Source organism: Carassius auratus, unplaced genomic scaffold (genome assembly GCF_003368295.1).
Source record: "Carassius auratus strain Wakin unplaced genomic scaffold, ASM336829v1 scaf_tig00214150, whole genome shotgun sequence".
NCBI lineage: Eukaryota > Metazoa > Chordata > Actinopteri > Cypriniformes > Cyprinidae > Carassius > Carassius auratus.
The window spans coordinates 221377-238601 of NW_020527538.1; positions in this window are offsets into that span (position 1 = coordinate 221377).

Here is a 17225-nt window from a genome sequence, read left to right on the forward strand (position 1 = left end):
CTAATCACACAAGCACTACAATATGTTGCACCACCAAACGTGTCAGTGAGAAGGAAATGCAGTTCCAGAGGCTGTTCTATTAGTAGTCTTGTCGATTTATTTGTGATTTTTGAAATCCAATTCAATATGGTTGTTCCTGGTTAATGTAAAAATGGACACTGATCTTTCTACATCCTGCATTCCTATTTATCAAACAAACTTTTAGAGTAGTCTCTTGTGTGTAGGTGCCTTAATTGCTGGAAGGTCAACAATTGTTGCAGTAGTTTAGTCTTGAGATGTCAAGAGCCTGCTCAAGGATTTGCACATGATGCTCAGAAAGGAAAGGTCTAATGTGTTTCACTTAAAATTCCTTCCCACTCTTTCCCCAGTCCATGTATAGGTACAATGGATTGTCCTCTTCAAAGAATAGGCTTTCAAACTAATGGGAACATCTTAGGCTGATAAAACATGACCACTCTGAGTGCTGGATGTTTTTGTGGCTGTTCATGACTCATCACTTTGAACATTTAGATGAAGTTCTGGTATTATTAGAGCCAGTGATCAATCACTTTCCTTTCTGAGTATAAACCCTCAACACAGACGAGGGCTTTCAGAGTGACGCTATTCTTAGATGAGCTCTAGTCTTTTAAGTTTACAGTGTTGACTGAGACGTCACAATGGAGAAGAGCTCTATGCATCTCTGTTGAGTACCTTTCAAGTAGGCCCTATAATATATATTTTTTTTACTTTAATACTTTAATCCTCCCTTTTCTAAACACCAAGTCAGTGTGAGAAATTAGGGTAATATTCTTAACCATTAAACAGTGTTGTGTTTTTGATTTGTGGATTAAATATTCTTATTAATGGAGCCATTATTCATGAACTGATTTTGAGTAAGGAGTATCTGTTCATGGCAGTATTTATGGCCAGAAAAAAAAAAAATCCAAACTTAATGTGACTCTAAATCATGCTTTAGTACCCAAGGAGAGACCAAATTAGAGATGTCTATCCAAATTTATGACTCAAAAGGGCACATGGACAGTCTTCCCCAGGGAGAACTTTTTTACTTTTTAGGGGAGAGGAAAATATTTAGAGTAGGATTTTGCAAAGAGAGAAGAATAATTTTAATCACTTTGTTTCATTCAAACTCCAGTTAAGTAAAAGTTAATTAAAATGGTATGTGAATGTATTTTGCATAAGTTGTATACATATACTGTCCATTACCCATATTATTGTTCCACAAAACATTTTTTTTCCATGGTTCTTATGATGAAGTGCATTATTCTGTCTCAAGTGGTCCAAATATTACAAAGTTGGTTACTTGACCATTTGTAATTTTCCTAAGGGGACCAATAGGTTAAACCTAGTAAATAAAAACAGCTGGTTTTGAAATACCAATAAACAGGGGCGCGCTCTTCAGAATAAATATAACTATGTTTGAAAATCATTCAACAGTGTTTAGACATTAGATGCTCTATGGATGGACCAAGTTGTGATGATTGTATGAATTTATGTGGGACTCACATTGCTACTTACAGGGCCTAAACGATTACAAGATTATGGAAAATTTATCTTACTGTTAATATTTTTGTGCATTGTGTCAAGTCACAACAGATTACTCTGTAATATTGTACATTTATAAAATAAAGATTGAATTTCATTATGTGCCTTTGATGCTCCCATGTGTGTATGTTCATGACTAGCTAAATCTGATGACATCTTCCCCAAGTGTTGGTGTTACACTAACGGATCATCTGGAGGAGAAAAAAAAAAAAACCTAAAGGGCATGAGGGCTTAGTTACGTTAAGACCAGATGGTGTGGCCAACTGATAAATGGCCCACAGTACAGCTGGATGGGATTCACTAACAATGTGTGGAGGGATGTGAATATATTGGCTGTATATCAAAACCTAGAGTGATCCGTAAAGCGATGTGCTTTCATAGACAAAAAAAAAAAAAAAAAAACCTACAGAAAAAGTGCATATGGACCAGTGCCATTATGGGTGCATTACAGCATGTCTGTTTCCAAGCCTGCTGTTTGTTGGGTTTATCGGATTCATGGGGCTTACCATTTAATTCAGAAAATCCTTCTCCATTTTCCAGAGCTCAAATTGGTACAGCTGAAAAACATGAGAATGCCAAGATGTTGTAAAACTTTTGAGAGAAAACATTTATGAAATTAATACATTGGGCTGAAAAAAATGTGACATCTTGTTTAAAGAAATGATGCAAGATGAGATAAATATTGAAAAAACAATTTGAAATATGAGAAAGATGTTAGATTAGAGAGTAAGTCAAGTCAAGGACTCCATGTTTTTAGGCTTATTCAAAAGCTTGATCATTCCTGTATTACTGTATACACGTTATTCTGTCAGAAAGAATGTCTAAAAAGTTTAGCCTTTTTGAAATGTTTATTCAGACATTTTGATTTATTTAGATTTTTTTTTATGTTTGTGAATTAAAGACCGCGAGTTCAGTGCACCAGTGGTTTCATTTAGATTTGTTTAATTTATTTACTTATAAACGGTATGAAACAAACAAAACAAAATGGTCATTGGTCTGAATCTCGCTACCAGCAGGGAACGTAGGTGGGGGAAATGAATGACCAGAGCTCTCTTCCACCCGCAATACCATAACTGAGGTGACACCCTTGAGCAAGGCACTGAACCCCAAACTGCTCCCCAGGTGCCTCAGCAAAAATGGCTGCCCATTGCTCTCTCTGTGTGTGTGTGTGTGTGTGTGTGTGTGTGTGTGTGTGTGTGTGTGTGTGTGTGTGTGTGTGTGTGTGTGTGTGTGCGTGTGTGCGTGTGTGCGTGTGTGTGCGCGTGCGTGCTTTGGATGGGTGAAATGCAGAGCACAATTTCTGAGTACGGGGCACCAAACTTGGCTACACGTCATGTCACTTACTCACTCATTTAAACTCATACTCACTAAAACCCCAAACTAAGATGTGTTCTAATCAAACACACATATTTACACACAAACAACCATTAGACACTAGGTGGTGCTAAAATAAGAAAATATAGTTTGTTGTGTGCATGCAGGGTATCTATAAAACGATGAATGAAAGATAAATATTATATCAAAGAACATTATATCAAAGTTTGGCATAGTGCTTCAAAACAGAGTTACAGACATTAAAGGAAATGTGTGACTATTCTAGTATTGAACTATTCTAAAGAAGACTACCTCCTGCATGTCATCTTAAATTTCATAGCAGAAACTGCTGCATCTGAAAGGTTTAGATGTGGGAATGTGCACCCAGGAGGATTTGAAACCATTTTTTGAAGAATCAGAAATTTAGGGGTAAACTTAAAAGTGGGAGAGTCCGATGAGATCCGTGGGGGACGGGAACAACAAAAACTGCACGTTAAAGTATTAGCAGATTTAGTTTACTAGACTGTCTTAGCATTCTTGGCAGGAAGCAACCCGAAAAGATGAAAAATAAATACATTGGCTGAAGTTAAAGAATGGATTATGTCCAGACGTTACAGAGATTTGAGATCATGGTATGGTTTTCTGGCCAGCCTCACTGAGGTCTCTTTGTTTAGACCAGAACAGAGGAAGAGGGGTGTCTAGACACTACTGTGTTGGTGTCGAAGTGCATGTGTTTGCATTGTTTCCGTAACAGGATTAGACAAAACTCATCATTGGCTCCAATTCTTATTCTCAAATTTGAATTAAAATTGGATAATTTATTCACACTCATGTCATTCTTCCATGGAACACAAGAAGATATTCTGAAGAAAGTTGGTGTCCATTGGCTTCCACTGTATGGGCAAAACATAAATAAAACAACACAACAGAACACCTGCAAATGTTCAGCAGATTTTTGAGACAAAACAAAAATAATTGAATGTTTAACTCCCTTAAACATATTATAGTGTATCCTGCAATTTCTATCTCAATCCAAATTCATTCATTCATTTTTAAAATACATCAAATTTGGAATTTAATTCCAACTCCATAATTCTCTATTGAATTTCTGGATTTGTCTGAAGGACTGATGGGAAGCAGTGATTCACAGATTACTGACACAAAATGTTAATCAAAGTACTGTACTATGTATTGATTCACTGATGGGTAAGGATCATATGTGAAATTGCTTATAAAACGATATGCACAAGATACATTCATCACAGAAACTAAATTTGATGTCAAAATGTGAGGTTTTAAGACATTCAGAAATTCACTAAATTCATTTCTGAGCCACATTATGCATTTTACATCTTCCCTATAGACTAGCAAGGATCTGTAAAACATGTTGGGGATTCTGTTTTGTCTTACTGAAAGAGGCCCACAGCATGTTGATACACAAAGGGTGCTTTGGTAAATTTTCCTTCCTCTGTCTTAACCCCATTAAATTTCCCCCTTCCTTCTTGCCTTTCTCTTTTTTTCTTCCTGACAGTATTTTATCAGCACCTCTTTAACAGTTTTTACTTCAGTAATCTCTTTGTGGCCTGCTGGTGGGAAAACGGAGACACTAGATGAGAGATAGCTTGATTCTCCAATAGACAATGAGTTTTATTAGCTTGCAGGGAGGGGTAAAATAGACTCTACGGCCAAACCAAACTGCTCAGGTTTGGCAAAGTGGAAATTAAGTATTTCAGTATGCACAACCTGCTTACCTTTGTTCGCCTCGCATGACATGGAGTGTGCTGTGCATGTGGGACATGTAAGTAATAGGTTCCATGAAGTAACCCCTGTCACAGAGCTCTCCAGCCCCCACCAAATAGCCGTCTGGAGCAGCTGGCTCATTATACAAGACTGATGAAAGGGCTTTCATTTAAAAGCACCCGGGCTCCAAAGACGACCCCCTCACAGCCTCTCCTTGTTTCCCACCTCCCTCCCTCTGCACTGTACATGTGGAAATTATTTGCACATAGCCGTCCAGGACTCCTGGTTAGATGGGAACAGGACATGGAGAAGGGAGGCAGCTGTGGGCTGTTGTATTGGCAGCACAATCAGGCATCCAGGCCACAGCTGATTTAAAACATCTTCCTCAGAACATGTGTATGTCCCTCAGCTGCTTGACAGAGTGGCAAAGAGCAGAAGGGACACTCAGTATTGATAGGTGCTATATGTAAGACCAGCGTAAAGAAGATTATTGTGCTATAAATCAAGATTGAGGCCTCAATAGTTTTCATCGCTTGCTGATGGATGACATTTAAGGTCAAAAGACATATATTATTAGTCTGAAACAATGCATATTTTACTAATTTGTTAAGATGCACCGTCTGAGTGCAAAGCTGTAGCAGTGTTTTACACTAAGCCATGTTTTCACACGCAAATGTCACTGAGATTCTGAGGCAGACAATTGGCATAAAATTTTAAGGGCCACTATAGTAATAATGATTGAAATTTTATAGTCTTAAGGGTCACACATAAAAGATTACTAATCACAACGTCATCGTACTTCATAATAAATGGCAAATGTCCTCACAGCTCTTGGCAGTTGTGTCTTCAACTGCACCCAGGCGGGATTTAACAGCTGTGGTGTGTCGCACAACACAGACTCCAGGACCTAAGGGAGCTGAAGGGTGGTCCATACCCCTGTGGTGCTCTTCTGAATTTCTTCAAGATTTTGGGGTGGTCTCAGCCGTGCTTCTGCTCTGTTTAACTTCATTTCCTGTGTAAAGTTTTGTGGCTTAGCAGGGATGACGAAAGATCGAGGAGTCTAATAGATTGTTGTGTAAACGTAACTTTTTTTTTTTGTTTAGAGGTTGTCAAATACGTTGTTGCTCTATAAGGGTTAAGGGTACAGTGAAAGCATTTTGGCTCCTTGCAGTCAGTGGTATATTTAAAAGGATTTTTTTTTCTTCAAGTTTATTTAATAGAAACTGGCAAAAGCAGTTTTGAATAGTTTTAAAAATCCCAGGCATCTGCATCAGCGGGTGGATATGTTATCAACGCTCTAAAACAATAAAAAACAATAAAGTCTAAAACAAAGTGCTGTTTTGGTGGTTCATCCTTCTGAACCCATCTAAAAACACATGAGGGTCCTCAGCTCTTTTGTAGATGCCACTTGAGTTGCCAGGAAAAGGTCTAATACATACCCTTCACTCGCCAGGAAAAGGTCTAGTCTGGCTATAAAATTGTAATGAGCTGAGGCAAGCGAAGAACTGCCATGGGAATGATTTTAATCCATTCTGAGTCTTTGTCTAAGTCCAACACACACAAAAAAATGTTTTGGAAGCAGTTGTTTGTGTTTACATTGCTTGCCCCCATGGTTTTTAAGCTTGAAAAAGAGTTTGTTGATGTTCACTGAGGCCCTATGCTGCCTAAAGGTTTTCTAGTATACAAAGCTCCATCTTGGTTTTGAAGTCTGTGTGTAATTATCAGGCCACTGATTGAGTTTATAATGACACACAACCTAGGAAGACGTGACTTCAAAAAGAGGTGGAGGAGGGAAAAAACAAGAGAAGAATCTACAAAGAGTATTTGTGAAGACCCAAGACCCAGATTACATTATTTATTTAATTTATTTATTTAATTTAACTTAATGTCTGGCTGAACATAAAGTATTTGGCTTTGGCTTTTTGAAGGCTCTTTCACAGCCCAAATATTATCTGCACTATTTCTCATGAGTAGTGTCTCTATTTATGAGACCACTTGTTCTTATTCAGAGAAATAAGAACAATATAATATATATTAACAATATATAGAACAATATATATTAAGGGTATCCAATTCCCAATCTGTTCTGTTCCATTTGTGGGTTACTCACCATGGGACAATAGAGTTGATGTTCAAGTAGAGGGCACCAGGTGCAGAGATTTTGGAGAAAGTGAGTGATAAATCTAGGTGATTTACATTTAATTGTGCTTATTTATTGAGCTTATATTTCTAGCTTCATTACATGTGCTATACTTACAACCAAACCATTCCTATCCCAAGGCATCAAAACCTGAAGCATGGTCAAAGACTTTAGCTATACTATTGAGATGCTAAAGGCACCCCTAGGTGTCAATAATAGACTAACTAGGAACTCCATTACTTTCAATGAGAAACTTTTGATGTCTGTACACTGATATAAAGGGCATGAGAATTTTATTGTCATTAAATTATATATTGAGTTATGATGTATATGTTGGGATATGATTTCCAATTTAAACAGTCAGAGTAATTTATTACACTATTTAAACTATTTATTATACTATTTTGACCCTAAACTTAACCATTTGTCAGTAGTAATTTAAAACACAGGATATAACAGATAGATACAACTGCAGTCAAAAAAGCATTAATATATATATATACAAGCCTTCTGAGGCCAAATGATTACTTTGTGGGGGTTAGGTGTAATGTATAGCAGTTGAGTTCCTAGTTTGTCCATATAAACGTACCTAAATAGTAACAGATGAAGGCACCTGATTATATTTTCGTTTTTGACACCATGGGGGTGAGAATGGAATGGATAAATTGCTGGCCAATGGATTGTTTAATAATTTCAAATTTAAAGCTGTCTTTGTGATTTGTAAAGATGATTGCTGAGCCATTAAAAAATTCCTTCCTTCCTCAGTGAGATGAATGATGGTGAGATTTCTAAGGAGCAATTCCTCTAATGGTCTTTGATTTAGCATGTTGTATAATACACTAAACCTTAAAGAATAATACCCAAAAATATAGAGTAGTGCCTTGATCAAAGAACACTCATTCTCCCAGAGAACCGTTTCCAAGATTCCAACTGACTGCATAGCAAATAGGTTATTCAAGTATACATCCAGAAGTAGTGGCAGTTGAATACCAGTTTGCATTTCAAGCACTGGACATTACTTTAATAGTAGGGTTTAAAGGCATACATTTTAAGTAGAATGCAGCCGAAGCCTTGAACTTAATTTGATGTTGTTTAAATAATCAAGCTGTTCAGCTATTATGAAGGAGTGTTACTCATTTATAAGTAGAGTGTTAGTCTACAATACTTCTTCCAAAATCTTGCTTGACCCATGTGTTTTTCATTCAGGCTATGGCTGTATTAATTTCAACTTCTCTTCTTTGTGGCTATTGCATCAAAACCACAAAGAACAAAAGTGATTATGAACTGAATGACGTCAAGAAAAGACAACTGCAACAGCATGTTTCTGGACAGTAGCTCTTTAACCACACTGCCAATTATTTAAAGGTATAAACTTTTTTAAAAGGTATGATAATATAGATTTTACAGCCAGTCATAGAGTAAAAAAAATAAAAAATAAACAGAAAAGTGCTCATTGACAGAGGCTCCTAAAGCTTAGATGGAGAACCGGACTAGAGGGAGAGGAGAAAAACTCTGTGGAACTCTGATTATGATTTTTATGATTAATTCATATTGCTGTATTTTATGAAAATGTTAAACATCTTGTTTGCCTGTGTCACCTTATCATAAAATTGACCCACATTCATTCAAGATTTACCTTAAAGAATGATACTCATAGTGTATGTGGTGGATGAAGACTGTATTTATTATATACAAAATTCACAAAGAACATTATGTTCTGTTTTTCAGTCAGAATTGTCAAGTTTTATCTATTGTATTGATACTGTGAATGAGGGCACATATGTTTTTCTTTTTATGCAAACAAGCCAAGTTTTTTTTTTTTTTTTTTTTTACAGATTACTGCTTTCAATTGAATCTCAGCTTGTAATTAAATGACACCACAGCAATATGAAACAAAAGAAGAACAATGGACAGCCTGGATTTCATTTACAGGTTTGGATGTTTAACTGAGGAAAGCAGGTGGTACAGACCACTGCACATATCTTTGGCAGACAATGAAGCAGGGCTCAGAAGATAAACAGATTGTTTGAAATGTTACAACTGCATTTATGCCACAAAAAAAAAAAAGAGAAAGAAACACGTGTGATTGTAGACGTGGCTGGGGCTCACGGGTATTGGATCATCCATTAGGTCTTTCCAATTTCACCATAGTTGATTTCTCCCAAGTCTTTGCTCTGTGTCCAAACTAGCCAGTCTTGCTAATAACTCAAGAGAACACTCCTAAACCTGACATCCCAGGTCAACATTTATCTCTCTACCAACGCAATTTGCTTTATTTATCTTTCCTGATTGTGAGAGCATCATCTAGTGTGAAGCATCAATTACCAGACATTTATTTCTCTCTCTCTCTCTCTCTCTCTCTCTCTCTCTCGCAGTGGATGCTGGGAAAAGTTTGAGAGTGGGGGTGGGTGAGACCTGAACTGTGTGAATACACTTATTTCTTAAATTTTGAGTTTTTCTTTCTTTCTTTTTTTCCTGCATGGTCTGGAGTTAGTTATTTTGAGCACCTTGAAGAAACTGCGCAGTGAGATGGCGTCTCACGAGGAGACGCCGTCGTTGTCACTGCGAAATGGTTTCAGGTGTGTACCCGAGGACGGCGTCTCGGTGGAAGACGTTCTCGTTTCCACTGGGGAAGAAGTCGGACATGAAAATATTGTGTCCGCTTCTCGTATGAACAAGGCTGTAGTGGTTTTTTTGAAGGATCATAGCCTTGTTAATCGTGTGATCGAAACTGGTCTTGTTATAAATGAAAACCTTGTTCAGGTTACCCCTTTGTATGCCCCGTCTGCTAAAATTACTGTATCTAACGTTCCGCCTTTTATTCCCGATGATGCACTGGAGCGAGAATTGGCACGTTTTGGCAAATTTGCGAGTGGTTTTAAGACAATCCCTTTGGGTTGTAAACACCCGTCCTTGAAACACGTTAAGTCTTTTAGAAGACAAGTGTTTATGTTTTTGGATTCTCCAGAAAATTCAATGGATGTGTCTTTTCGCGTACGACATGACGGGAGAACCTATATGGTATATGCATCAACTGGGCATTTACGATGCTATGAATGCGGTGACTTTGGCCATAAAAAGTTTACATGCCCACACCGAGAGCAAGCAGTGGAGAGCGGGCCTGGTGTCTCAGGTGAGGGAAGTGTGTCGGAGATTTCAGTTCAGGCGGAGGGATCCACACCGTGTATGCCGGTGAGTAATGATGATGCGGCGCCGTCCGCCACAAAAACTGTAGAGAAAGTTGCTATTATTTCCGATGGCAGAGATATTGATGTAAATGTAAGCCAAAAGGTTAAATGTATCAGGAATGATGTGCAGAACATCAGAGGTGATGAACAACCAGAAAATAATGTGATGCAGGCAGGACCCAGTTCCAGTAGTTGTGTGGAGGATGGTTGTATGCAGGCGAGTCAGAAAGCTTTGTGTTCCAGTAATGATGCAAGTGTAATCGATGACGTATCAGATGACAATGGTTCTATTGATTTTGATTGTGATTCACAAGCAGGTTCTGTGTGTGGACCTGAAGGCACTTCTCAAGATATGAATAAAGACTCCTCTTTTTATACATTAGAGGAAATCAATATCTTTCTTGATGACAGTTTTGGAAGACAAGTTAATATCAAAGATTTTTTTCCTGATGTGGAAAAATTTGAGAGATCTGTGGCCTTTCTTTATAAAAATGTAAGTCATGATCTGTTGAGTGAAAAGAAACGGTTTCGGTTAAAAAAACACATTACTTCTATTAGAAAATGCAGAAAGGTGGATAAAAAGAGAAAATTAGGAGTTTTTTTGTAAACAACTAACCATGCATCACGCGGTGTTCCTTTTTTGCTGCTCTTTTCTGTTCTGTCTCTATCCCTTCCTTACTTTATATATGGATTCATTGAGGGTGGGATCACTAAATATTAATGGAGGGAGGGATAGGCATAAAAGAGCCTTGGTGTCTGAAATAATGCATCAAAAAAAGTTAAATATTGTTCTGTTACAAGAAACCCATAGCGATGTTGATAATGAAGTCGAGTGGGGAATGTGGTGGAAGGGTCATTATATCCTTAGTCATGGCACAAATCTGAGTGCGGGTATTGCTTTTCTTTTTATGCCAGACAAAAGGATTAGCATTGTGAAAACAGAAGAATTTGTAAAAGGTCGTCTTGCTCTTGTCAAAGTTGTTATTGAAGGGGTCATTTTTTACTTCATAAATGTTTATGCACCAAACCTGGGACATGAAAGAATTATTTTCTTTAATATATTGAGAAATGTTTTAAAACAAGATTTTAGTGATGGAAATATTATTATTGGTGGAGACTGGAATTGCACGGAAAAGTTTACTGTTGACCGTGTAAATGAGGAGCCTCAAATGCCTTCTTCTATTTCTTTGTCAAAATTAATGAAGGAAGCTGAATTGTTGGATATGTGGAGAATTAAACACCCAGCAGAGAGACAATATACCTGGGTTAAAATGTCTGACAATCGAGTCAGTGCTGCCCGATTAGACAGAATCTATGTTTCAGAGTCTTTTAATAATAGAATAATTGATTGTTGTATTTGTCCTGTGGGATTTTCTGATCACCACTTGGTGTTTATTTCAGTTAATATGGTACACTCTCCAAGAAAATCCTCATATTGGCACTTCAATGCTAAATTATTGCAAGATGTATCTTTTTGTGAATACTTTGTTACTTTTTGGAATCAATGGAGAACTAAAAAGGCAGATTTTGAAAATTTAAAGCAGTGGTGGGAAATTGGCAAAATTCATATTACACTGTAAAAAATGATTCACTTTATTTACTCAATAAAATTGTTTAAAATGTTACATTCAATATTATTAATTAAATTTAACACTTTATAATTAATTATTAATAATCAAATTAGATGGTTACAACCAACCATTCAAAATGAGTAGAATAACATGAAAAAATTAATTAAAATTTTCACAAAAATATTGATTTTATTGAAAACAAAGAAACAAAAAACACTATGCTAAAGAATACTATGTTATACATGCCAGGCCAGTAGTTGGGGATCATGAAACACTATACATGTTCACATTTTTGTTGCTTAAATAGATATGATACAGGCATCATGTTCAGAAGTTTGTGTCTTCAGTCCCCCAAAAGTTATTGAAGACACCTAAGGTTCACAAACAGAATCACTGAAGGAAAAAAAGATACATTTATAGGGTTACCATTATAGTGGTCAGTGTTTGCTTTAGTTGGGCTCTTGACCCTTGACTTTTTAATGTTACATTTTGTACTGCTGTTGTAACTGAATTATAACAGCTAGATTTGCTGACAGAATTGCGGTGGTCCTGGTTATAATCTAGCACAATCTTTGTTTGGCCTGAGCATTATAAATTGAGTCTGTTCTCGGAGACAAATTGACATTCATTAAAGCAACATCTGTAATTCTGCAATAGAAGACCTGGATTTTTATGTGAAATCCAGAGTTTAAGAATTCTGATTAAGAAAAAAAAATGCGATGGAGAAGGGAAACTTTCTCTTTGGCACTAAGTGACATCAAGAAACAGCATATGATTCTCAAGAATGGTGACAGACAGCATGATGGGATCCATAAATTAGTTTTGATTGGTGGCACCCAGAATGCAGTGCAGCAAGATTTTTGATGGTCACCATTGTTGAGATTCTCAGGCTGATTCTTGATGTTTGTGTGCCTAAATAAAATTTCTTTTTTTTTTTTTTTTTTTAAATGTCCAGACCTTATGCTGTTCAAACATAGGACAACTGAAATCCAGGCCAAATGCTGTCAAAACAAACAACACCACCTGATCTTACTCTTTATTGGCTTATCTAGCAGCAATCTCACAATTACAGCAACCAAAAAAAGTTTTGTTTGAAAGGTTAAGGGTAAAGTTCCCAACTACAGCAAACACGGGTTGGTGGGGCGCAGTGGATAAGACGCATGTCTTTGGTGTGAGAGACCCGGGTTCGAATCCACTGAGAGGCACCAATGTGTCCCTGAGCAAGACACTTAACCCCTAGTTGCTCCAGAGGCGTGTGACCTCTGACATATATAGCAATTGTAAGTCGCTTTGGATAAAAGCGTCAGCTAAATAAATAAATGTAAATGTAAATGTAACACTGACCACCGTAATGGTAACCAAAATTTAGATTATTCTCCCGCAGTGATTTTGTTTGTTAACATCAGGTGTCTCCAGTTTTGGTAGCTTGAAAACATGAGCTTTTGAACATGATGCCTGTATCATCTCCATGTAATCAACTAAAACATGACTTTGTAAATTACATTTTTGGGCTGTGTTTCTTAGTCGCCAACTACTGGCCTGGTATGCATAACATAATGTTCATAGTGTGTTGTTTTTCTTAAAGAAATGTTATTTTTTTGTTGTTGTTTCTATTTGTTTAAACTTAGCTTATTTTTTGTGCTATTTAACTCATTTTGAATGGTTAATTTCTAAGTATCTCATTTGATTAATTCTAATGAATTCTTATGTGTTAAATTTAATTAATAATATTGCTTGTAATCTGTTGCCACAATTTTATTAACTAAATATAATGTATTATTTTTAACAGTGTACACCAACTACACACGCATTTCCTATCATGTATGCCTATGAAAGATGGTCAAACCAATCACAGTAGGTATGGGGCGGGTTAATTTGTGCCACCCCGCCTCTATATGCAGGCTGCAGCTGGGTGCTTCTCGTTTTATCCAACAAAACCGATATTTTTAAATATATTTTAATTATTTTTTTCATGTTATTTTACTCATTTTGAATAATTTCTTTCAAGCATCTCATTTGATTAATTCCAATTAATTCTAATGTGTTAAATGTAATTAACAATATTGCTTGTAATCTGTTGCCACAATTTAATTGAGTAAATATAGAGTATCACTTTTTACAGTGTAGAACATATTGTCAACAATATACTGCATATTCTACTGTCATAGAAAGAGAAACAGTTAAAAGACTTGAAAAAGACATAGATTCTATAGAAACTGTTGCATTACAAAGAAATGATCAAACTATGATAAATAATTTGCAGCAGAAGAAGTAACAGTTAAGTTCTTTATTGAATGAAAGGGTGAAGGTAGCATTGGTAAGGGCACGGTTCACATCAGTTGCTGAAATGGATGCCTCAAGTACTTTCTTTTTTAATCTGGAAAGATCAGTGGCACAGCACAAACAAATGACATGCTTGCGCCTTCCTGATGGGAAAATAACCAACAATATTACAGAAATGCGTCGTCATGCTGTTGGTTTTTATTCTTGTCTATATAAGGCTGATGAATGTGATTCTGATTGTGCTGCACAGCTGTGTCAAGATCTGCCAAAAATAGACTGTAAATCCAAGACTGCTTTGGAAGCTAGAATCTCTTTTCACGAACTCAGTGATGCCGTTGGACAGTTAAAACCTTGTCGTTCTCCTGGCATTGATGGACTGACTTCTGAATTTTATAAACATTTTTGGGAATGTATTGGTATGGACCTCTTTGGAGTATTTTGTGAGAGTTATAGAGATGGGTTTTTACCAACTTCATATCAACGTGCTGTATTGTCTCTTTTACCAAAAAAGGGAGATTTAACTCTCCTAAAAAACTGGAGACCTGTCGCCTTGTTAACAACAGAATACAAGCTTCTATCTAAATGTATTGCTAACAGGCTCAAGAAGTATCTACATTTTATAATACACCAAGACCAAACCTACTGTGTCCCAAAACGATCAATAATGGATAATCTTTTCCTGGTGAGAGATGTCTTGGATATTTGTAAATCATATAATGAAGAGATTGGAGTATTAACATTAGATCAAGAAAAAGCATTTGATCGTGTAGACCATAACTACCTCTTTAATTTACTTGAAAGTTTTGGTTTTGGTAAAAAATTTATAAAATGGATACAACTTTTATATACTGGAGCTTCTTGTATGGTTAAGCTGGGTGGTGGCTTAAGCAGGCCCATTTCAGTTTCGAGAGGTATCAGACAAGGCTGTCCCTTATCAGGGCAATTGTACAGTATTGCAATTGAACCTTTTCTCCTTCACATACGAAAAGCTTTAACTGGCTTTTCAATACCTACTATGCCTCAGGTTTCAAGAATTATGGTTACTGCTTATGCTGATGATGTCACAATTTTTGTCAATGATCAAAATGATATTGATGTTTTAATTAAGACAATTGACATGTATGAAAAGGCATCATCGGCCAAAGTAAACTGGGAAAAGACTGAAGCCTTTTGGGCAGGTTATAGAGGGTTAAAAAGGTTTCCAAAACTACCCAGTTATTTTAAACTTTAACACATAAGGGGACTAAAAATTTTGGGTGTGTTTTTGGGATCTGAGGAGTATCAAAAACAGAATTGGGAAGGAGTATTGGAGAGAGTGTGCAACCGACTGTCAAAATGGAGATGGCTGTTGCCACAGATGTCTTATAGGGGGAGAGTATTAGTGGCTAATAATTTAGTTGCTTCTGCTTTGTGGCACAGATTTATTGTGCTACAGCCACCTGCTGGATTAATTCAAGAAATCCAAAGGAAACTAGTGACATTCTTCTGATCTGGACAGCATTGGGTTCGTTCAGCTATTCTTTTTTTGCCAGTTCAAGAAGGGGGGCAAAGTCTTGTAGACATCAAATCTAGACTTCTGGCATTTCGCCTGCAAGCTGCTCAAAGACTACTTTACACCAATGATATTGCTTGGCTAAATACAGCAGTTGCATTGTTAAAAAAGGCAGGAAATATGGCAATTCATAGACACTTGTTCCTAATGGACTTAAATGAGACAATTTTAATAGATCTGACCCCCTTCTACAGGTCTATGATGGAAGCTTGGAAAGTATTTTCTGTGTCAAGATCAGTTGAAATGAGTGCAGGCCATTGGCTTTTTGAAGAACCGTTGTTTTTTAATCCATTTTTGCCCTCTAGACAATTATGCTCCGCCAATGTGACATCACGACTGACAAATGTGGTTTTATTAACAAAGTTCGGGAGAAGCACGATCAGATAATCATCCAATTTAGCACAGGTGCATCTCGTTTAGCTAATCATCTTAAATAGCACGCAAGCACATATATATATATCCAGTCTTCCTACCTCCTGTCCCACGACAGTTTTTTGGCAACCCTCCTCCACCCCAACTCCTCACTTCTAATCTATTTATCCCAAATTAGGGATAGGGGGAGTTATTTGGGTTCGGGCTATGCTCCGGGCCCGGACCCCTCCCCCAGGACAGCACGCCAAAATATGCCTACTATTTGCCTTCAGATTAGATGTAAGGGTGAACTCGTGAACAGCTGGATGTGTGAAATTGGGCCATCTTCTAAGTATCAGTGTAGACAATCTGAGTGAGAGAACTGGGATCAAATCTACTCGATTTTTGAAACAGCTCACTGACGGAATGCTTGGAGAACTGATTTTGATCAACGATCATTCATTAAGAATTCTAATCATATTAATGAATGGAAAACTGGATCTGAATATATTTTTCCAACCTTAATGGTAACTGCTAATTCAGGACAATGGCAAGAGGAGGAAAACCTTATATTGTCCTTCAATACTCCTAAACTGGGCAGTTTTGAGTCTGCTGAGAAGACGACATTATATGTGACTTGTGTCAAAGTAACCAATGCACAATTTTTGTCTGGAGTGACTTCATCTAGATGGACTGAATTTTTTAGAGATAATGCCTCCCCCAAAGGCTGTTGGCGGTCATTGTATAAACGCCCAATTGACAAACGAACAGGCGATTTGCAATGGAGAATAGTTCATGGTGCAATAGCAACGAATAGACATGTGGTGCACCTCAATCCAAATACAACAGAGGGATGTCCTTTTTGTTCTGAAAGTGAAACTGTTTTTCATTTGTTTGTGCAATGTGCACGGCTGGGAAATTTGTTCACTGTCTTAACCCAATGGGCATCAGCCATAGGTGAAGATTTTTCTTATCACCTGTTTATATGTGGACCAAAATATTCAGTTAGTCATAAAAACGCTTTGGTTTTATTAAATTATGTGTTTGGTATTGCCAAGTTGGCTATTTGGAAAACAAGGAAAAATAAGATGTTGGGCAAAGACAGTTTAGATCCCTTGTTCATGTTTATGGGGTTGGTGAAATCAAGACTTAAGATTGAATATGCATACTATAAACTTGTAGGGTGCTTGCCAATGTTTGTAAATATATGGGCTGTAAATGAGGTACTATGCACAGTTAATGAAAATGATGATTTAGTGGTCAGTTTTTAACTATTTTGTTGTGATCGGCTAAATGTTTCAATTGTGATTTATGAATTGTATGAATGTAAAATTGTTACACAGTTTGGTTTTACCTATATGGTATAAATAAAGGAATTTAATCCTCTCTCTCTCTCTCTCTCTCTCTCTCTCTCTCTCTCTCTCTCTCTATATATATATATATATATATATATATATATATATATATATATATACATATACACACTCCACCACAATCCCTCCAAAAATAAAATTTAATTATATCAATTAAGTTTAATTAATACA